Here is a 19,333-nt window from a genome sequence, read left to right on the forward strand (position 1 = left end):
TTATAACGCAATAGGTTATATGGTATAACGTTGTAACGTATTACGTTATATGGTGTGACGTTATAATGTATTACGTTATATGGTATGAAATTATAACGTATTGCGTTATATGGGACGACGTTATAACGCATTACGTTATATGGGATGACGTTATAACGTATTACGTTATATGGAATACCGTTATAACGTATTAGGTTATATGGTATGACGCTATAACGTATTACGTTATATGGGATGACGTTATAACGTAATACGTTATATGGGATGACGTTATAACGTATTACGTAATATGGGTTGACGTTATAACATATTACGTTATATGGGCTGATGTTATAACGTAATAGGTTATATGGTATAACGTTGTAACGTATTACGTTATATGGTGTGACGTTATAATGTATTACGTTATATGGTATGAAATTATAACGTATTGCGTTATATGGGACGACGTTATAACGCATTACGTTATATGGGATGACGTTATTACGTATTACGTTATATGGAATACCGTTATAACGTATTAGGTTATATGGTATGACGCTATAACGTATTACGTTATATGGGATGACGTTATAACGTAATACGTTATATGGGATGACGTTATAACGTAATACGTTATATGGGATGACGTTATATCGTATTACGTTATATGGAATACCGTTATAACGTATTAGGTTATATGGTATGACGCTATAACGTATTACGTTATATGGGATGACGTTATAACGTAATACGTTATATGGGATGACGTTATAACCTATTACGTAATATGGGTTGACGTTATAACATATTACGTTATATGGGATGACGTTATAACCTATTACGTAATATGGGTTGACGTTATAACATATTACGTTATATGGGCTGATGTTATAACGTAATAGGTTATATGGTATGACGTTATAACGCAATTGGTTATATGGTATGACGTTATACCGAATTACGTTATATGGGATGACGTTATAACGTATCACGTTATATGGTAAGACGTTACAACGTAAATAGGTTATATGGTATGACGTTATGCCGTATTACGTAATATGGGATGACGTTATAACGTATTACGTTATGTGGGACGACGTTATAACGTATTACGTAATATGGGTTGACGTTATAACATATTACGTTATATGGGCTGATGTTATAACGTAATAGGTTATATGGTATAACGTTGTAACGTATTACGTTATATGGTGTGACGTTATAATGTATTACGTTATATGGTATGAAATTATAACGTATTGCGTTATATGGGACGACGCTATAACGCATTACGTTATATGGGATGACGTTATAACGTATTACGTTATATGGAATACCGTTATAACGTATTAGGTTATATGGTATGACGCTATAACGTATTACGTTATATGGGATGACGTTATAACGTAATACGTTATATGGGATGACGTTATAACGTATTACGTAATATGGGTTGACGTTATAACATATTACGTTATATGGGCTGATGTTATAACGTAATAGGTTATATGGTATAACGTTGTAACGTATTACGTTATATGGTGTGACGTTATAATGTATTACGTTATATGGTATGAAATTATAACGTATTGCGTTATATGGGACGACGTTATAACGCATTACGTTATATGGGATGACGTTATAACGTATTACGTTATATGGAATACCGTTATAACGTATTAGGTTATATGGTATGACGCTATAACGTATTACGTTATATGGGATGACGTTATAACGTAATACGTTATATGGGATGACGTTATAACGTATTACGTTATATGGGTTGACGTTATAACGTAATAGGTTATATGGTATGACGTTATAACGTAATAGGCTATATGGTATGACGTTATACCGAATTAGGTTATATGGGATGACGTTATAACGTATTACGTTATATGGGATGACGTATTAACGTGTTTCGTTATATGGGATGACGTTATAACGTATTACGTAAAATGGGATGACGTTATGACGTATTACGTTATGTGGGACAACGTTCTAACGTATTGCGTTATATGGTATGACGTTATAACGTAATACATTATATGGGATGACGTTATAACGAAATAGGTTATATGGTATGACGTTATAACGTAATAGGTTATATGGTATGACGTTATACCGAGTTACGTTATGTGGGATGACGTTATAACTTATTACGTTATATGGGATGACGTTATAACGTATTTCGTTATATGGGATGACGTTATAACGTATTACGTAATATGGGATGTCGTTATAACGTATTACGTTATGTGGGACGACGTTATAACGAAATAGGTTATATGGTATGACGTTATAACGCAATAGGTTATATGGTATGACGTTATACCGAATTACGTTATATGGGATGACGTTATAACGTATCTCGATATATGGTAAGGCGTAACAACGTAAATAGGTTATATGGTATGACGTTATGCCGTATTACGTAATATGGGATGACGTTATAACGTATTACGTTATGAGGGACGACGTTATAACGTATTGCGTTATATGGTATGACGTTATAACGTAATACATTATATGGGATGACGTTATAACAAAATAGGATATATGGTATGACGTTATAACGTAATAGGTTATATGGTAAGACGTTATACCGAGTTACGTTATATGGGATGACGTTATAACGTATTACGTTATATGGGATGACGTTATAACGTAATAGGTTATATGGTATGACGTTATAACGTAATAGGCTATATGGTATGACGTTATACCGAATTAGGTTATATGGGATGACGTTATAACGTATTACGTTATATGGAATACCGTTATAACGTATTAGGTTATATGATATGACGCTATGACGTATTACGTTATATGGAGTGGCGTTATAACGTATTACGTTTTATGGTATGAAATTATAACGTATTGCGTTATATGGGACGGCGTTATAACGGATTGCGTTATATGGGACGACGTTATAACGCATTACGTTATATGGTATGACGTTATAACGTATTTCGTTATATGGGATGACGTTATAACGTATTACGTAATATGGGATGTCGTTATAACGTATTACGTTATGTGGGACGACGTTATAACGAAATAGGTTATATGGTATGACGTTATAACGCAATAGGTTATATGGTATGACGTTATACCGAATTATGTTATATGGGATGACGTTATAACGTAATACGTTATATGGTATGACGTTATAACGTAAATAGGTTATATGGTATGACGTCATATCGTATTACGTTATATGGGATGACGTTATAGCGTATTACGTTATATGGTATAACGTTATATCGCATTACGTTATATGTTATAACGTAATAACGTAATACGTTATGTGGTATGACGTTATAACGTAAATAGGTTATATGGTATGACGTTACACCGTATTACGTTATATGGGATGACGTTATAACGTAATACGTTATATGATATGACGATATAACGTAAATAGGTTATATGGTATGACGTTATACCGTATTACGTTATATGGGATGACGTTATAACGTATTACGTAATATGGGTTGACGTTATAACATATTACGTTATATGGGCTGACGTTATAACGTAATAGGTTATATGGTATAACGTTATAACGTATTACGTTATATGGAGTGGCGTTATAACGTATTACGTTTTATGGTATGAAATTATAACGTATTGCGTTATATGGGACGGCGTTATAACGCATTACGTTATATGGGATGACGTTATAACGTATTACGTAATATGGGATGACGTTATAACGTATTTCGTTATATGGGATGACGTTATAACGTATTACGTAATATGGGATGTCGTTATAACGTATTACGTTATGTGGGACGACGCTATAACGAAATAGGTTATATGGTATGACGTTATAACGCAATTGGTTATATGGTATGACGTTATACCGAATTACGTTATATGGGCTGACGTTATAACGTATCACGTTATATGGTAAGACGTTACAACGTAAATAGGTTATATGGTATGACGTTATGCAGTATTACGTAATATGGGATGACGTTATAACGTATTACGTTATGTCGGACGACGTTATACCGTATTGCGTTATATGGGATGACGTTATACCGTATTACGTTATATGAAATGACGTTATAACGTAATAAGTTATATGATATGACGATATAACGTAAATAGGTTATATGGTATGACGTTATAACGTATTACGTTATATGGGATGACGTTATAACGAATGACGTAATATGGGTTGACGTTATAACATATTACGTTATATGGGCTGATGTTATAACGTAATAGGTTATATGGTATAACGTTGTAACGTATTACGTTATATGGTGTGACGTTATAATGTATTACGTTATATGGTATGAAATTATAACGTATTGCGTTATATGGGACGACGTTATAACGCATTACGTTATATGGGATGACGTTATAACGTATTACGTTATATGGAATACCGTTATAACGTATTAGGTTATATGATATGACGCTATGACGTATTACGTTATATGGGATGACGTTATAACGTAATACGTTATATGGGATGACGTTATAACGAAATAGGATATATGGTATGATGTTATAAAGTATTACGTTATATGGTATGAAATTATAACGTATTGCGTTATATGGGATGACGTTATAACGTATTACGTTATATGGGATGACGTTATAACGTATTACTTAAAATGTGATGACGTTATAACGTATTACGTTATGTGGGACGACGTTATAACGTATTGCGTTATATGGGATGACGTTATACCGTATTACGATATATGGGATGACGTTATAACGTAATAAGTTATATGATATAACGATATAACGTAAATAGGTTATATGGTATGACGTTATACCGTATTACGTTATATGGGATGACGTTATAACGTATTACGTAATATGGGTTGACGTTATAACATATTACGTTATATGGGCTGATGTTATAACGTAATAGGTTATATGGTATAACGTTGTAACGTATTACGTTATATGGTGTGACGTTATAATGTATTACGTTATATGGTATGAAATTATAACGTATTGCGTTATATGGGACGACGTTATAACGCATTACGTTATATGGGATGACGTTATAACGTATTACGTTGTATGGAATACCGTTATAACGTATTAGGTTATATGGTATGACGCTATAACGTATTACGTTATATGGGATGACGTTATAACGTAATACGTTATATGGGATGACGTTATAACGTATTACGTAATATGGGTTGACGTTATAACATATTACGTTATATGGGCTGATGTTATAACGTAATAGGTTATATGGTATGACGTTATAACGCAATTGGTTATATGGTATGACGTTATACCGAATTACGTTATATGGGATGACGTTATAACGTATCACGTTATATGGTAAGACGTTACAACTTAAATAGGTTATATGGTATGACGTTATGCCGTATTACGTTATATGGGATGACGTATTAACGTGTTTCGTTATATGGGATGACGTTATAACGTAATAGGTTATATGGTATGACGTTATAACGCAATAGGTTATATAGTGTGACGTTATACCGAATTACGTTATATGGTATGACGTTATACCGTATTACGTTATATGGGATGACGTTATAACGTATTACGTTATATGGAATACCGTTATAACGTATTAGGTTATATGGTATGACGCTATAACGTATTACGTTATATGGGATGACGTTATAACGTAATACGTTATATGGGATGACGTTATAACGTATTACGTTATATGGGATGACGTTATAACGTCATAGGTTATATGGTATGACGTTATAACGTAATAGGCTATATGGTATGACGTTATACCGAATTAGGTTATATGGGATGACGTTATAACGTATTACGTTATATGGGATGACGTATTAACGTGTTTCGTTATATGGGATGACGTTATAACGTAATACGTTATATGGGATGACGTTATAACGAAATAGGTTATATGGCATGATGTTATAACGCATTGCGTTATATGGTATGAAATTATAACGTATTGCGTTATATGTTATGACGTTATAACTTATTACGTTATATGGGATGACGTTATAACGTATTACGTTATATGGGATGACGTTATAACGTAATAGATTATATGGTATGACGTTATAACGTAATAGGCTATATGGTATGACGTTATACCGAATTAGGTTATATGGGATGACGCTATAACGTATTACGTTATATGGGATGACGTATTAACGTATTTCGTTATATGGCATGACGTTATAACGTATTACGTAAAATGGGATGACGTTATGACGTATTACGTTATGTGGGACGACGTTATAACGTATTGCGTTATATGGTATGACGTTATAACGTAATACATTATATGGGATGACGTTATAACGAAATAGGTTACATGGTATGACGTTATAACGTAATAGGTTATATGGTATGACGTTATACCGAGTTACGTTATATGGGATGACGTTATAACGTATTACGTTATATGGTATGAAATTGTAACGTATTGCGTTATATGGTATGACGTTATAACGTAAATAGGTTATATGGTATGACGTCATACCGTATTACGTTATATGGGATGACGTTATAGCGTATTACGTTATATGGTATAACGTTATATCGCATTACGTTATATGTTATAACGTAATAACGTAATACGTTATGTGGTATGACGTTATAACGTAAATAGGTTATATGGTATGACGTTACACCGTATTACGTTATATGGGATGACGTTATAACGTAATACGTTATATGATATGACGATATAACGTAAATAGGTTATATGGTATGACGTTATACCGTATTACGTTATATGGGATGACGTTATAACGTATTACGTAATATGGGTTGACGTTATAACATATTACGTTATATGGGCTGACGTTATAACGTAATAGGTTATATGGCATAACGTTATAACGTATTACGTTATATGGAGTGGCGTTATAACGTATTACGTTATATGGTATGAAATTATAACGTATTGCGTTATATGGGACGACGTTATAACGCATTACGTTATATGGGATGACGTTATATCGCATTACGTTATATGTTATAACGTAATAACGTAATACGTTATGTGGTATGACGTTATAACGTAAATAGGTTATATGGTATGACGTTACACCGTATTACGTTATATGGGATGACGTTATAACGTAATACGTTATATGATATGACGATATAACGTAAATAGGTTATATGGTATGACGTTACACCGTATTACGTTATATGGGATGACGTTATAACGTAATACGTTATATGATATGACGATATAACGTAAATAGGTTATAGGGTATGACGTTATACCGTATTACGTTATATGGGATGACGTTATAACGTAATACGTTATATGATATGACGATATAACGTAAATAGGTTATATGGTATGACGTTATACCGTATTACGTTATATGGGATGACGTTATAACGTATTACGTAATATGGGTTGACGTTATAACATATTACGTTATATGGTATGACGTTATAACGTAAATAGGTTATATGGTATGACGTTATACCGTATTACGTTATATGGGATGACGTTATAACGAAATACGTTATATGATATGACGATATAACGTAAATAGGTTATATGGTATGACGTTATACCGTATTACGTTATATGGGATGACGTTATAACGTATTACGTAATATGGGTTGACGTTATAACATATTACGTTATATGGGCTGACGTTATAACGTATTACGTAATATGGGTTGACGTTATAACATATTACGTTATATGGGCTGATGTTATAACGTAATAGGTTATATTGTATGACGTTATACCGTATTACGTCATATGGGACGACGTTATAACGCATTACGTTATATGGGATGACGTTATAACGTATTACGTTATATGGTATACCGTTATAACGTATTAGGTTATATGGTATGACGCTATAACGTATTACGTTATATGGGATGACGTTATAACGTAATACGTTATATGGGATGACGTTATAACGTATTACGTAATATGGGTTGACGTTATAACATATTACGTTATATGGGCTGATGTTATAACGTAATAGGTTATATGGTATGACGTTATAACGCAATTGGTTATATGGTATGACGTTATACCGAATTACGTTATATGGGATGACGTTATACCGTATCACGTTATATGGTAAGACGTTACAACGTAAATAGGTTATATGGTATGACGTTATGCCGTATTACGTAATATGGGATGACGTTATAACGTATTACGTTATGTTGGACGACGTTATACCGTATTGCGTTATATGGGATGACGTTATACCGTATTACGTTATATGAAATGACGTTATAACGTAATAAGTTATATGATATGACGATATAACGTAAATAGGTTATATGGTATGACGTTATACCGTATTACGTTATATGGGATGACGTTATAACGAATTACGTAATATGGCTTGACGTTATAACATATTACGTTATATGGGCTGATGTTATAACGTAATAGGTTATATGGTATAACGTTGTAACGTATTACGTTATATGGTGTGACGTTATAATGTATTACGTTATATGGTATGAAATTATAACGTATTGCGTTATATGAGACGACGTTATAACGCATTACGTTATATGGGATGACGTTATAACGTATTACGTTATATGGAATACCGTTATAACGTATTAGGTTATATGGTATGACGCTATAACGTATTACGTTATATGGGATGACGTTATAACGTAATACGTTATATGGGATGACGTTATAACGAAATAGGTTATATGGTATGATGTTATAACGTATTACGTTATATGGTATGATATTATAACGTATTGCGTTATATGGGATGACGTTATAACGTATTACGTTATATGGGATGACGTTATAACGTAATACGTTATATGGGATGACGTTATAACGAAATAGGTTATATGGTATGATGTTATAACGTATTACGTTATATGGTATGATATTATAACGTATTGCGTTATATGAGACGACGTTATAACGTATTACGTTATGTTGGACGACGTTATACCGTATTGCGTTATATGGGATGACGTTATACCGTATTACGTTATATGAAATGACGTTATAACGTAATAAGTTATATGATATGACGATATAACGTAAATAGGTTATATGGTATGACGTTATACCGTATTACGTTATATGGGATGACGTTATAACGAATTACGTAATATGGCTTGACGTTATAACATATTACGTTATATGGGCTGATGTTATAACGTAATAGGTTATATGGTATAACGTTGTAACGTATTACGTTATATGGTGTGACGTTATAACGTATTAGGTTATATGATATGACGCTATAACGTATTACGTTATATGGGATGACGTTATAACGTAATACGTTATATGGGATGACGTTATAACGTATTACGTTATATGGGATGACGTTATAACGTAATAGGATATATGGTATGACGTTATAACGTAATAGGTTATATGGTATGACGTTATACCGAGTTACGTTATATGGGATGACGTTATAACGTATTACGTTATATGGGATGACGTTATAACGTAATAGGTTATATGGTATGACGTTATAACGTAATAGGCTATATGGTATGACGTTATACCGAATTAGGTTATATGGGATGACGTTATAACGTATTACGTTATATGGGATAACGTATTAACGTGTTTCGTTATATGGGATGACGTTATAACGTAATAGGTTATATGGTATGACGTTATACCGAATTACGTTATATGGGATGACGTTATAACGTATCACGTTATATGGTATAACGTTATAACGTATTACGTTATATGGTATGCCGTAATAACGTATTACGTTATATGGTATGAAATTATAACGTATTGCGTTATATGGGACGACGTTATAACGCATTACGTTATATCGGATGACGTTATAACGTATTACGTTATATGGAATACCGTTATAACGTATTAGGTTATATGGTATGACGCTATAACGTATTACGTTATATGGTGTGTCGTTATAACGTATTACGTTATATGGTATGAAATTATAACGTATTGCGTTATATGGGACGACGTTATAACGCATTACGTTATATGGGATGACGTTATAACGTATTACGTTATATGGGATGACGTTATAACGTAATAGGTTATATGGTATGACGTTATAACGTAATAGGCTATATGGTATGACGTTATACCGAATTAGGTTATATGGGATGACGTTATAACGTATTACGTTATATGGGATAACGTATTAACGTGTTTCGTTATATGGGATGACGTTATAACGTAATAGGTTATATGGTATGACGTTATAATGTAATAGGCTATATGGTATGACGTTATACCGAATTAGGTTATATGGGACGACGTTATAACGTATTGCGTTATATGGGATGACGTTATAACGAAATAGGTTATATGGTATGACGTTATAACGAAATAGGTTATATGGTATGACGTTATAACGCAATAGGTTATATAGTGTGACGTTATACCGAATTACGTTATATGGGATGACGTTATAACGTATCACGTTATATGGTATGACGTTACAAGGTAAATAGGTTATATGGTATGACGTTATACCGTATTACGTAATATGGGATGACGTTATAACGTATTACGTTATGCGGGACGACGTTATCACGTATTGCGTTATATGGGATGACGTTATAACGTATTACGTTATATGGGATGACGATATAACGTATTACGTTATATGGGATGACGTTATAACGTAATAGATTATATGGTATAACGTACTAACGTTATACGTTATGTGGTATGAGGTTATAACGTATTACGTTATATGGGATGACGTTATAACGCATTACGTTATATGGGATGACGTTATAACGTATTACGTTATATGGGAGGACGTTATAACGTATTACGTTATATGGGACGACGTTATAACGCATTACGTTATATGGGATGACCTTATAACGTATTACGTTATATGGGAGGACGTTATAACGTATTACGTCATATGGTGTGACGTTATAAAGTATTACGTTATATGGGATGACGTTATACCGCATTAAGTTATATGGGATGACGTTATAACGTATTACGTTATGCGGGACGACGTTATAACGTATTGCGTTATATGGGATGACGTTATACCGTATTACGTTATATGGGATGACGTTATAACGTAATAAGTTATATTATATGACGATATAACGTAAATAGGTTATATGGTATGACGTTATACCGTATTACGTTATATGGGATGACGTTATAACGTATTACGTAATATGGGTTGACGTTATAACATATTACGTTATATGGGCTGATGTTATAACGTAATAGGTTATATGGTATAACGTTGTAACGTATTACGTTATATGGTGTGACGTTATAATGTATTACGTTATATGGTATGAAATTATAACCTATTGCGTTATATGGGACGACGTTATAACGCATTACGTTATATGGGATGACGTTATAACGTATTACTTGAAATGGGATGACGTTATAACGTATTACGTTATGTGGGACGACGTTATAACGTATTGCGTTATATGGGATGACGTTATAACGAAATAGGTTATATGGTATGACGTTATAACGTAATAGGTTATATGGTATGACGTTATACCGAGTTTCGTTATACGGGATGACGTTATAACTTATTACGTTATATGGGATGACGTTATAACGTATTTCGTTATATGGGATGACGTTATAACGTATTACGTTATATGGAATACCGTTATAACGTATTAGGTTATATGGTATGACGCTATAACGTATTACGTTATATGGTGTGTCGTTATAACGTATTACGTTATATGGTATGAAATTATAACGTATTGCGTTATATGGGACGACGTTATAACGCATTACGTTATATGGTATGACGTTATAACGTATTTCGTTATATGGGATGACGTTATAACGTATTACGTAATATGGGATGTCGTTATAACGTATTACGTTATGTGGGACGACGTTATAACGAAATAGGTTATATGGTATGACGTTATAACGCAATAGGTTATATGGTATGACGTTATACCGAATTACGTTATATGGGATGACGTTATAACGTATTACGTTATATGGTATAACGTTATAACGTATTACGTTATATGGTATGCGGTAATAACGTATTACGTTATATGGTATGAAATTATAACGTATTGCGTTATATGGGACGACGTTATAACGCATTACGTTATATCGGATGACGTTATAACGTATTACGTTATATGGAATACCGTTATAACGTATTAGGTTATATGGTATGACGCTATAACGTATTACGTTACATGGTGTGTCGTTATAACGTATTACGTTATATGGTATGAAATTATAACGTATTGCGTTATATGGGACGACGTTATAACGCATTACGTTATATGGTATGACGTTATAACGTATTTCGTTATATGGGATGACGTTATAACGTATTACGTAATATGGGATGTCGTTATAACGTATTACGTTATGTGGGACGACGTTATAACGAAATAGGTTATATGGTATGACGTTATAACGCAATAGGTTATATGGTATGACGTTATACCGAATTATGTTATATGGGATGACGTTATAACGTAATACGTTATATGGTATGACGTTATAACGTAAATAGGTAATATGGTATGACGTTATAACGCATTACGTTATATGGGATGACGTTATATCGCATTACGTTATATGTTATAACGTAATAACGTAATACGTTATGTGGTATGACGTTACAACGTAATAGGTTATATGGTATGACGTTACACCGTATTACGTTATATGGGATGACGTTATAACGTAATACGTTATATGATATGACGATATGACGTAAATAGGTTATATGATATGACGTTACACCGTATTACGTTATATGGGATGACGTTATAACGTATTACGTAATATGGGTTGACGTTATAACATATTACGTTATATGGGCTGACGTTATAACGTAATAGGTTATATGGTATGACGTTATAACGTATTACGTTGTATGGTGTGGCGTTATAACGTATTACGTTATATGGTATGAAATTATAACGTATTGCGTTATATGGGACGGCGTTATAACGAAATAGGTTATATGGCATGATGTTATAACGCATTACGTTATATGGTATGAAATTATAACGTATTGCGTTATATGTTATGACGATATAACGTATTACGTTATATGGGAATACGTTATAACGTATTACGTTATATGGAATACCGTTATAACCTATTAGGTTATGTGGTATGACGCTATAACGTATTACGTTATATGGGATGACGTTATAACGTAATACGTTATATGGGATGACGTTATAACGAAATAGGTTATATGGCATGACGTTATAACGCATTACGTTATATGGTATGAAATTATAACGTATTGCGTTATATGTTATGACGTTATAACGTATTACGTTATATGGGATGACGTTATAACGTATTACGTTATATGGGATGACGTTATAACGTAATAGGTTATATGGTATGACGTTATAACGTAATAGGCTATATGGTATGACGTTATACCGAATTAGGTTATATGGGATGACGCTATAACGTATTACATTATACGGGATGACGTATTAACGTATTTCGTTATATGGCATGACGTTATAACGTATTACGTAAAATGGGATGACGTTATAACGTATTACGTTATGTGGGACGATGCTATAACGAAATAGGTTATATGGTATGACGTTATAACGCAATTGGTTATATGGTATGACGTTATACCGAATTACGTTATATGGGATGACGTTATAACGTATCACGTTATATGGTAAGACGTTACAACGTAAATAGGTTATATGGTACGACGTTATGCCGTATTACGTAATATGGGATGACGTTATAACGTATTACGTTATGTGGGACGACGTTATGCCGTATTGCGTTATATGGGATGACGTTATACTGTATTACGTTATATGAAATGACGTTATAACGTAATAAGTTATATGATATGACGATATAACGTAAATAGGTTATATGGTATGACGTTATACCGTATTACGTTATATGGGATGACGTTATAACGTATTACGTAATATGGGTTGACGTTATAACATATTACGTTATATGGGCTGATGTTATAACGTAATAGGTTATATGGTATAACGATGTAACGTATTACGTTATGTGGTGTGACGTTATAATGTATTACGTTATATGGTATGAAATTATAACGTATTGCGTTATATGGGACGACGTTATAACGCATTACGTTATATGGGATGACGTTATAACGTATTACGTTATATGGAATACCGTTATAACGTATTAGGTTATATGGTATGACGCTATAACGTATTACGTTATATGGGATGACGTTATAACGTAATACGTTATATGGGATGACGTTATAACGAAATAGGTTATATGGTATGATGTTATAACGTATTACGTTATATGGTATGAAATTATAACGTATTGCGTTATATGGGATGACGTTATAACGTATTACGTTATATGGGATGACGTTATAACGTATTACTTAAAATGGGATGACGTTATAACGTATTACGTTATGTGGGACGACGTTATAACGTATTGCGTTATATGGTATGACGTTATAACGCATTACGTTATATGGGATGACGTTATAACGTATTACGTTATATGGGATGACGTTATAACGTAATAGGTTATATGGTATGACGTTATAACGTAATAGGCTATATGGTATGACGTTATACCGAATTAGGTTATATGGGATGACGTTATAACGTATTACGTTATATGGGATAACGTATTAACGTGTTTCGTTATATGGGATGACGTTATAACGTAATAGGTTATATGGTATGACGTTATAATGTAATAGGCTATATGGTATGACGTTATACCGAATTAGGTTATATGGGACGACGTTATAACGTATTGCGTTATATGGGATGACGTTATAACGAAATAGGTTATATGGTATGACGTTATAACGAAATAGGTTATATGGTATGACGTTATAACGCAATAGGTTATATAGTGTGACGTTATACCGAATTACGTTATATGGGATGACGTTATAACGTATCACGTTATATGGTATGACGTTACAAGGTAAATAGGTTATATGGGATGACGTTATAACGCATTACGTTATATGGGATGACGTTATAACGTATTACGTTATATGGGAGGACGTTATAACGTATTGCGTTATATGGGATGACGTTATAACGCATTACGTTATATGGGATGACCTTATAACGTATTACGCTATATGGGAGGACGTTATAACGTATTACGTCATATGGTGTGACGTTATAAAGTATTACGTTATATGGGATGACGTTATACCGCATTAAGTTATATGGGATGACGTTATAACGTATTACGTTATGCGGGACGACGTTATAACGTATTGCGTTATATGGGATGACGTTATACCGTATTACGTTATATGGGATGACGTTATAACGTAATAAGTTATATTATATGACGATATAACGTAAATAGGTTATATGGTATGACGTTATACCGTATTACGTTATATGGGATGTCGTTATAACGTATTACGTAATATGGGTTGACGTTATAACATATTACGTTATATGGGCTGATGTTATAACGTAATAGGTTATATGGTATAACGTTGTAACGTATTACGTTATATGGTGTGACGTTATAATGTATTACGTTATATGGTATGAAATTATAACGTATTGCGTTATATGGGACGACGTTATAACGCATTACGTTATATGGGATGACGTTATAACGTATTACTTAAAATGGGATGACGTTATAACGTACTACGTTATGTGGGACGACGTTATAACGTATTGCGTTATATGGGATGACGTTATAACGAAATAGGTTATATGGTATGACGTTATAACGTAATAGGTTATATGGTATGACGTTATACCGAGTTTCGTTATACGGGATGACGTTATAACTTATTACGTTATATGGGATGACGTTATAACGTATTTCGTTATATGGGATGACGTTATAACGTATTACGTTATATGGAATACCGTTATAACGTATTAGGTTATATGGTATGACGCTATAACGTATTACGTTATATGGTGTGTCGTTATAACGTATTACGTTATATGGTATGAAATTATAACGTATTGCGTTATATGGGACGACGTTATAACGCATTACGTTATATGGTATGACGTTATAACGTATTTCGTTATATGGGATGACGTTATAACGTATTACGTAATATGGGATGTCGTTATAACGTATTACGTTATGTGGGACGACGTTATAACGAAATAGGTTATATGGTATGACGTTATAACGCAATAGGTTATATGGTATGACGTTATACCGAATTACGTTATATGGGATGACGTTATAACGTATTACGTTATATGGTATAACGTTATAACGTATTACGTTATATGGTATGCGGTAATAACGTATTACGTTATATGGTATGAAATTATAACGTATTGCGTTATATGGGACGACGTTATAACGCATTACGTTATATCGGATGACGTTATAACGTATTACGTTATATGGAATACCGTTATAACGTATTAGGTTATATGGTATGACGCTATAACGTATTACGTTACATGGTGTGTCGTTATAACGTATTACGTTATATGGTATGAAATTATAACGTATTGCGTTATATGGGACGACGTTATAACGCATTACGTTATATGGTATGACGTTATAACGTATTTCGTTATATGGGATGACGTTATAACGTATTACGTAATATGGGATGTCGTTATAACGTATTACGTTATGTGGGACGATGTTATAACGAAATAGGTTATATGGTATGACGTTATAACGCAATAGGTTATATGGTATGACGTTATACCGAATTATGTTATATGGGATGACGTTATAACGTAATACGTTATATGGTATGACGTTATAACGTAAATAGGTTATATGGTATGACGTTATAACGCATTACGTTATATGGGATGACGTTATATCGCATTACGTCATATGTTATAACGTAATAACGTAATACGTTATGTGGTATGACGTTATAACGTAATAGGTTATATGGTATGACGTTACACCGTATTACGTTATATGGGATGACGTTATAACGTAATACGTTATATGATATGACGATATGACGTAAATAGGTTATATGGTATGACGTTACACCGTATTACGTTATATGGGATGACGTTATAACGTATTACGTAATATGGGTTGACGTTATAACATATTACGTTATATGGGCTGACGTTATAACGTAATAGGTTATATGGTATGACGTTATAACGTATTACGTTGTATGGTGTGGCGTTATAACGTATTACGTTATATGGTATGAAATTATAACGTATTGCGTTATATGGGACGGCGTTATAACGAAATAGGTTATATGGCATGATGTTATAACGCATTACGTTATATGGTATGAAATTATAACGTATTGCGTTATATGTTATGACGATATAACGTATTACGTTATATGGTAATACGTTATAACGTATTACGTTATATGGAATACCGTTATAACCTATTAGGTTATGTGGTATGACGCTATAACGTATTACGTTATATGGGATGACGTTATAACGTAATACGTTATATGGGATGACGTTATAACGAAATAGGTTATATGGCATGATGTTATAACGCATTACGTTATATGGTATGAAATTATAACGTATTGCGTTATATGTTATGACGTTATAACGTATTACGTTATATGGGATGACGTTATAACGTATTACGTTATATGGGATGACGTTATAACGTAATAGGTTATATGGTATGACGTTATAACGTAATAGGCTATATGGTATGACGTTATACCGAATTAGGTTATATGGGATGACGCTATAACGTATTACATTATACGGGATGACGTATTAACGTATTTCGTTATATGGCATGACGTTATAACGTATTACGTAAAATGGGATGACGTTATAACGTATTACGTTATGTGGGACGATGCTATAACGAAATAGGTTATATGGTATGACGTTATAACGCAATTGGTTATATGGTATGACGTTATACCGAATTACGTTATATGGGATGACGTTATAACGTATCACGTTATATGGTAAGACGTTACAACGTAAATAGGTTATATGGTATGACGTTATGCCGTATTACGTAATATGGGATGACGTTATAACGTATTACGTTATGTGGGACGACGTTATGCCGTATTGCGTTATATGGGATGACGTTATACTGTATTACGTTATATGAAATGACGTTATAACGTAATAAGTTATATGATATGACGATATAACGTAAATAGGTTATATGGTATGACGTTATACCGTATTACGTTATATGGGATGACGTTATAACGAATTACGTAATATGGGTTGACGTTATAACATATTACGTTATATGGGCTGATGTTATAACGTAATAGGTTATATGGTATAACGTTGTAACGTATTACGTTATATGGTGTGACGTTATAATGTATTACGTTATATGGTATGAAATTATAACGTATTGCGTTATATGGGACGACGTTATAACGCCTTACGTTATATGGGATGACGTTATAACGTATTACGTTATATGGGATGACGCTATAACGTAATAGGTTATATGGTATGACGTTATAACGTAATAGGCTATATGGTATGACGTTATACCGAATTAGGTTATATGGGATGACGTTATAACGTATTACGTTATATGGGATGACGTATTAACGTATTTCGTTATATGGGATGACGTTATAATGTATTATGTAAAATGGGATGTCGTTATAACGTATTACGTTATGTGGGACGACGTTATAACGTATTGCGTTATATGGTACGACGTTATAACGTAATACATTATATGGGATGACGTTATAACGAAATAGGATATACGGTATGACGTTATAACGTAATAGGTTATATGGTATGACGTTATACCGAGTTACGTTATATGGGATGACGTTATAACGTAGTAGGCTATATGGTATGACGTTATACCGAATTAGGTTATATGGGATGACGTTATAACGTATTTCGTTATATGGGATGACGTTATAACATATTACGTTATATGGGATGACGTTATAACGAAATAGGATATACGGTATGACGATATAACGTATTACGTTATATGGGAATACGTAATAACGTATTACGTTATATGGAATACCGTTATAACCTACTAGGTTATGTGGTATGACGCTATAACGTATTACGTTATATGGGATGACGTTATAACGTAATACGTTATATGGGATGACGTTATAACGAAATAGGTTATATGGCATGATGTTATAACGCATTACGTTATATGGTATGAAATTATAACGTATTGCGTTATATGTTATGACATTATAACGTATTACGTTATATGGGATGACGTTATAACGTATTACGTTATATGGGATGACGTTATAACGTAATAGGTTATATGGTATGACGTTATAACGTAATAGGCTATATGGTATGACGTTATACCGAATTAGGTTATATGGGATGACGCTATAACGTATTACATTATACGGGATGACGTATTAACGTATTTCGTTATATGGCATGACGTTATAACGTATTACGTAAAATGGGATGACGTTATAACGTA

This window comes from Bombus vancouverensis, unplaced genomic scaffold (genome assembly GCF_051014615.1).
Source record: "Bombus vancouverensis nearcticus unplaced genomic scaffold, iyBomVanc1_principal scaffold0018, whole genome shotgun sequence".
Taxonomy (NCBI): domain Eukaryota; kingdom Metazoa; phylum Arthropoda; class Insecta; order Hymenoptera; family Apidae; genus Bombus; species Bombus vancouverensis.